Source organism: Pristis pectinata, chromosome 24 (genome assembly GCF_009764475.1).
Source record: "Pristis pectinata isolate sPriPec2 chromosome 24, sPriPec2.1.pri, whole genome shotgun sequence".
NCBI lineage: Eukaryota > Metazoa > Chordata > Chondrichthyes > Rhinopristiformes > Pristidae > Pristis > Pristis pectinata.
The window spans coordinates 658,011-664,924 of NC_067428.1; the positions used below are offsets into that span (position 1 = coordinate 658,011).

At 51.2% G+C, this 6,914-nt stretch overlaps 2 non-coding genes across 2 annotated transcripts; one reads left to right on the forward strand and one right to left on the reverse strand.

Moving 5' to 3' along the window:
* Nucleotides 1–208: 208 nt before the first annotated feature.
* Nucleotides 209–369, forward strand: LOC127582777 (U1 spliceosomal RNA). Its single transcript, XR_007958168.1, has one exon. It is a non-coding gene; the product is annotated as a U1 spliceosomal RNA (small nuclear RNA).
* Nucleotides 370–6,547: 6,178 nt separating this feature from the next.
* trnas-aga (transfer RNA serine (anticodon AGA)) lies at nt 6,548–6,629 on the reverse strand. The gene has a single exon. It is a non-coding gene; the product is annotated as a tRNA-Ser (tRNA).
* Nucleotides 6,630–6,914: the final 285 nt, after the last annotated feature.

Sequence of the window (6,914 nt, forward strand, 5' to 3'; positions counted from 1 at the left end):
GACATTTCAGCAATTCCTGAGTTTGACATTATTTCATTGACCCTGTTACTGCGGCCCTGATGTCAGACAATCGGTTTATCTTCCCCGCTGACTGTTCCGTGTTGCGGATATAACGGTCGGCGAATTAACGGCGGTTCTCATTCCAAGAGCAACGCAACCGGACCGGGCAGTGACAGGTGGGGAGTAGTGGGGTGCCGCAGGGTCCGGTGTATTGACCTGGCAGGGGAGTGACGGTGATCACAAGGCTGTTCTCCCGGGCTGAGACTCGCCCACTGCACCACGGAAGTGCTGACGCCTGCCGTGTCCCAAATGTGGGACACTCGACTCTAAAATGTGTGGTGGCGGGGACTGTGTTCGCGCTCTCCTTGATCTTCAGTCCATCCTAGAATTACATTCGACTTGTTCTGACCTTATCCCGCCCCTCTCCTTTGTCGGCTGTAGTAACAGAGACGTTCAGCGTTCAGAACGGGACTGATGCTGCCGCCCGTCTCGACAACTCTATCGCCTTAGCCTCGCCAAGTGACAGTTTCGTCTCCTCATCTTTTACTTGCACAATCTGTTGTCCGCGCAGACCCCAGACCTGCGCTCTGCCCCGCAGAGGCTTTGTACCTGTGCCGGCAAGGGGAAGTTTCTAATTCTCCCACGTGGAACGGTTTAGTAACAGGCCTGCGGGTGGTTATCCCACTCCTGACCCGAACCCCGAGCCAAGCCCTTCAATCCGGCACAAAGCGACCGTGAGTCATCCCTCGGGGATACTTTCCACTTACCCCGTGTCCTCGCCAGTAAGTTCAGATCTCCAAACTGAATCAATAAAAGGATGATACTGAACAAAGATAGGGATGTTTGGAGCTGATGAACGAAATATTGGAAGTGATTTATACCTGTCATATGTCACTTTCTCGGCTCTATGGGGCTCGGGACAGTATGAGGATTCTAAGGAAATTTCCTCTCGTTGTTCAAAATTCACGGTCACCAGCGTGGATATGCAGGGGATTGAACCCGGGACCTCACACATTCAAAGCATGCGCTCTCCCACTGAGACCTACATCCCCGATACAAGGGAGCATGTTTTGAGACACAGGAGACTGCAGACGCTGGAATTTAGAGCAACAAACAATCTTCTGGAGGAACTCAGCGGGTCGAGAAGCATCTGTGGAGGGAAATGAACAGTCGACGTTCTGGTCCAGATGAAGGATCACAACCCGAAAGCTCCAGAGTCCACTTCCCTCCACAGATGCATCTGCAGACATCTGCACAGGAGACATGTGCACAGGAGACATCTGCAGTCTCCTGTGTCTCCAATATGCTTGAGGAAGTCAGCGGGTCGGGCAGCATCTGTGGAGGGAAAGTAATTGTCGAGGTTTCAGGACGAAGCCCTGCATCAGGGTTCATGTCGGGACCTAATGCAGCGTTTCGATTCGAAATGTCGAAACATCAACGACCTTCCCCAGACAGATGCTGTTGGGCCCCCTGAGTGACCTCAGTAGATTGCTTGTTGCGACAGCGTCAGAAGCAAACTCCCTCCTGAGATTCACCCGCTGAGCATAAAGCGTTCCCATTGAAACACAGAGGATAAGAAATGGCACAGACCATTCTGCGCCTCGTGTCTACACCCCCATTCAGTAAGTTCATGGCTCATCAATCAAGTTCACTTCCCTGTTCCATTTTTTTTCACCTCCTTCTGAATTATGTCTGTGGGTAGAAATTAGTCAGTGAATCTGAATGATCAGAGAGCAAAATACAAATTAAGCACAACATTACACCGATCAGTTCCAAGGACGTTGTTTCATGAAGCTCACACATCCCGGTGAAAGGGAGGCAGAACATCCGGATTTCCGGCCTTGAGACCTCGCAAGGAGGGCTCCCACTGTGCCCAATGAGGCAGCAGCAGGGAGCGGCCTCCTCCGGACAGCGCAGTGTTACCCAGCTGACAGTCACACGCACAGCAAAAGCTGTCGGATCTCCAGCGTCCATGGATGGGCTCGAACCAGCATCCTTCCGGTTAACAGCCGAACGCGCTGACAGATTGCGCTACAGAGACACCCTGAAGGAAGCGGGAATAAATGGGCCATTCCCAGGATGGTAGGCGTTGACCAGGGACCGGAGCTGGGACCCGGCTTTTCAGAATCTGTATCAATGGTTTGGATCAGGGCGTCACGTACAATATAAAACAGAAAATGATGGAGAGAGAAACAGAAGTGAAGTTTCAGGTTGGAAGCGGAAGGGTCTTCGAAATAAAACGTTGAATCAGAGTCTCCGCCGATTCTGCCTGACCGGCTGAGTGCTTCAGCAATTTCCGTTCTTGCTTCAGATTTCCAGAATCTTCAGTTTGTTTGACTTTCACTCCAATATATCGAGGTTTGCTGATGATACCCACTGGGTGTCACGTGGGCTGCGAAGAGGATGCGGAGAGGCTTCAAGGGGGTATCGACAGGCGAAGGGAATGGGCCACGGCATGGCGGATGGGATGCAGTGTGGAAAACTGAGAGGTGCTGTTCAGAAACAGTATCCAATCCCGGGCTCTCGTTAACTTATCCGTTTTGTTGATGTGATTGAATAAATGTTGGAATTCCTTCAGTGAAGAAGGACCAGCATCTTACTTTGTCTCTTTATGAAACTGAGCTCTAGAAAAAAAATATGTAGCATACAGATCGTACATGTCAATTCATTACACAGTGTAGTTACATTAAATTAGTACAGAGTGCTTTGAGGTAGTACAGGTAAAAACAATAACACTACAGAGTAAAGTGTCAGAGCTACAGAGAAAATGCAGTGCAAAAAGGTGCAAGGTCACAACAAAGTAGATCGTGACGTTAGAGTATAAGGGAACCGTTTAACAGTCTTATCACCGTGGGATAGAAGCTGTACTTGAGGCTGGTGGTACGTGCCCTCAGGCTCCTGTATCGGCTACTTGATGGAAGAGGAGAGAAGAGAGGACCCGGGTGGGTGGGGTCTTTTATTATACTGGCTGCTTCATCAAGACAACGAGAGGTAAAGACAGAGTCCAAGGAGGGAAGACTGGTGTCCGTGATGCGCTGGGCTGTGTCCACAACTCTCTGCAGTTTCTTGCAGTCCTGGGCAGAGCAGTTGCCGTACCAAGCAGTGATACATCCAGATAGGGTGCTTTCTATGGTGCATCGGTAAAAGTTCATGAGAGTCAAAGGGGACAAATCAAATTACTTTAGCCTCCTGAGGAAGTAGAGGCGCTGGTGAACTTTCTTGGCCGTGGCATCTACGTGATTTGACCAGGATAGGCTGTTGGTGATGTTCACTCCCAGGAACTTGAAGCTCTCAACCTTTCGACCTCAGGACCGTTGATGTTCACAGCAGCATGCACACCGCCCCCTTTCCTGAAGTCAATGACCAGCTCTTTTGCTTTGTTGGCATTGAGGGAAAGGTAGTTGTCATGACGCCATTCCGCTAAGCTCTTTATCTCCTTCTTGTATTCCGACTCATTGTTATTTGCGATACGACCTAAAACGGTGGATTCATCCGCAAACTTGTAGGTGTTCAAGCAGAATTTGACGACACATTCATGAATGCATAGGGGAGTAGAGTAGACTGAGGACGCAGCTTCGTGGGACATTAATGTTGAGACTAATCGTGCTGGAGGTGTTGCTGCCTATCCTCACTGATTGCGGTCTTTTGGTTAGAAAGTCAAGGATCCAGTTACAGAAGGAAGTGTTGAGTCCCAGGTCTCAGAGTGTGCTGACAATTTTGCTTGGGATTATAGAATTGAAGGCAGAGCTGTAGTCAATAAAAAAAATAGTCTAACGGATGTGCGTTTACTGTCTAGATGCTCCAGAGCTGAGTGTAAGGCCAGGGAGATGGCGTCCGCTGCGGACCTGTTTCGGCAGTAGGCAAATTGCAATGGGTCGCGATTGTCTGGGATGCTGGAGTAAATGCGTGCCATAACCAGCCACTCAGAGTAACAGGTGACAGAGTTTTGGAGGGAAGATTTGGTGGAAGCCAGACACGTTGGGTGAAGAATGTGCCCTTATGAGTCACATTGCTGCAGGAAGCAGTATTGTGACCTGTAATGAGAAGGCTACTTCGGACAATGCCGGATGAAAATGACACTTCATTTATCACTTGCTGAAGCAGACTGCAAGATTTTTAGAGGGGCCAGTATCTGCAGCGAACGTGTCTACCGCCGATTCCTGAGAGATAGTCGTTTGAATATCAATCAGTTTACCCTCTTTCATTTTTTCTCTCGCCCTTTCTCTTTCTCCCTTTCACTCTCTCTCTCTCTTTATCTATTCATGTACTTGCGTCTGTCTGTCTACACATCACCGATCGACGGACCTATGTCAAAGAATATTCCCATTCAGTGTACAATACTTACTATAGCGTAAATTATCAGTGTGAATCCCAAATTCAGTATTCAGGACAATACTTTCTTATTTATGAATCTCATACTCTTTCGATAACGGTTGGTCACCTGCTCGATAAGGTATGGGGATTGGAAATGGGAGTGGGGAGAAGGAATGGAACGCAGACCGGGGGAGTTGGGGAGGAGGACGTTGGACGCGGTGGGTAGAGGGAGGAAGGGAGTGGTCAGTGGGAGAGGAGTGGGGTGAGGGGAGTGGAGGGAGAACGGCGTGAGTGAGAGGGAATAGGGAGGGGGTGCGGGAAGGATGAAAATTTCCGGAGTGCGGGAGTGCGACCGGCAGAGCGGAGAGTTGTGTGGGAAGGGAATGATGGACGGGGAAATGGGAGAGGTGTGTGAGCAGCGGAAATGGATGTAAGGGGGAGTGGTGGACGGGATTGGGAAGGAGGGAGTTTGTGGGGCGAGTGGGAGTGGGGTGACCTGTCACTTCCTCCCCAGCTTCCTCAACAGCCCCGAAGACATGTCGTTATCCCCGGCTCCGGGCAGGCAACACAGCCCGCGGGACTATCGGCCTTTGCTTTTCTCCCTTCTCCATCCACGTGAGCAGCTCCTTGTTTCATGGGACCATGGACAGTGTTCACACCCTTCCTGCAGTCCGCTCCCTAGTCCGTACAAGGAGACAGAAAATAAGAACCTCGGACCGTTGGACAAGGGGAAGAGCTGAGTCTCCCCCAGATCAACCCTCTGGATGCCTTTACCCACCTCTCCTGCTCTCACACAGCCCTGTCCATGACAATGAGCCAAACCTGAAATAATCTCAGGGGGGAGAATTCTTCCTGAGATTCAACTGAAATCTCCCATCTCTGATGTGTCGGAGTGGCATAGAATATTCGCGCCACAGAGCACAGAACCAGACCCTTCAGCCCATGTTGTCCATGCCGACCATCCCGTACTGATCACATTCAGCAACGTTCCCTGCCATGGTGATTGAAGTGCTTGTCCCAGTGTTTCTCACATGTTGTAAGAGCACCTACCTCCGCCCTTTCATCCGGCAGTGCGTTCCACATTGCAAGTCGCCTCTGGGCTTAACACAACTTCCACAGATCCTCTCCAAACCTCTCCCACCTCACATTAAACAGACGTCTTCCGGTCTTAGACTCATCTGCTGTGATGAACAGTTTCTTACCATCTACTCGATTGTTCAAACACCACAGTTGGTTCAAACTGATGGTTTCTTCTTGTTTCCAGCATTGTATCACTGAAGCGGTCCACGCCTTCAAACGGCAAGTCCTGGACAGTCGTAAGACATGAGCTGATAAATGGTGACCAAAATTCCAACAAATTAAGTACCAGACGGTGACCATCGCCAACTGCAGCTCCGTAATCTGAGAAGTCCGCACTTCTCTGGGTCTCATCCGTTCAGCATAAGACAGAGGTATTGGAACACAGAGAACAAAGCCGACACCGGCCATTCGACCCTTCCCGCTTACTGTTCAGTGCGACCATAACTCATCAACCAAGTTCAAGCCCCTGTTCCGCTCTCTCCCTACAAGCCGTGAAATTTTTTTGCGGCAGAGGCCATTTAGAATTAAATCAAAACCAAACATTAGTCCTGGCAAGTCCGTTAGGTCCAAGGATGTCGCCGGAGGAAACACTCACATCCCGCTGATCGGGGCTACCGGGCTTGAGACCCTGCAGGGAGGGCTCCCACTGAGCCCATTGAGGCAGTAGCAGGGAGCGGACGCCTCCGGACAGCGCAGTGTTACCCAGCTGACAATGACACGCACAGCAAAAGCTGCAGGATCACCAGCGTCCCTGGGTGGGGTCGAACCATCAACCTTTCGGTTAACAGCCGAACGCGCTGACAGATTACACCACAGGGACACCCTGAAGGAAGCGGGTTCCCGGGTTGGTAGGCTGTGACCAGGGACCGGTTCCGGGACCCGGCTTTTCACAACCTGAATCAATGTTTTGGATCAGGGAGTCACGGACAATATAAAACAATATAACGGTTCTGGATGGAAACCGGGTCAGGAGTGACCAGGACCACGGCACCGGAGATAATATCCAGGTCAACGTCCCAAATTCATGACGGAAGCATTGAAAGGCAGTAAAAAAAAAACAGCGTGACTTATTGCATGGAATTTTCACTCCGGGACCAAACAATCAACAGCCCCTCAAAATTATACCGGTTACTCCGGCCGGACCCACTGCTCCCGTAGTCGGCAGGATTCGAACCTACGCGGGGAAACCCCAATGGATTTCTAGTCCATCGCCTTAACCACTCGGCCACGACTACCACGCTCCCTATAGCTTGGCAGCCAGAAGGTCGTTGGCCAAGTGCTGGGATCAGTGTGTCTCGGGACGGATGGGTTACTCCCGTTTCGCAGCTGCCTGGAGAAGGTGGTGCCAGGCCGCCTCTCTGGGCCGCCCCGCTCCGCGTGGTGAGGGAGCTCCGATTGGACTCTCAGTGACAGGGCTCCAGGATCCTGACCCGGCGCTCAGGCAGTGACGGCGATGGGGGGGGGGGGGGGGACTCTGCTGGGTGTCCTGGGCTGGGAGGCTGGGCCGGTTTCACTCTCCT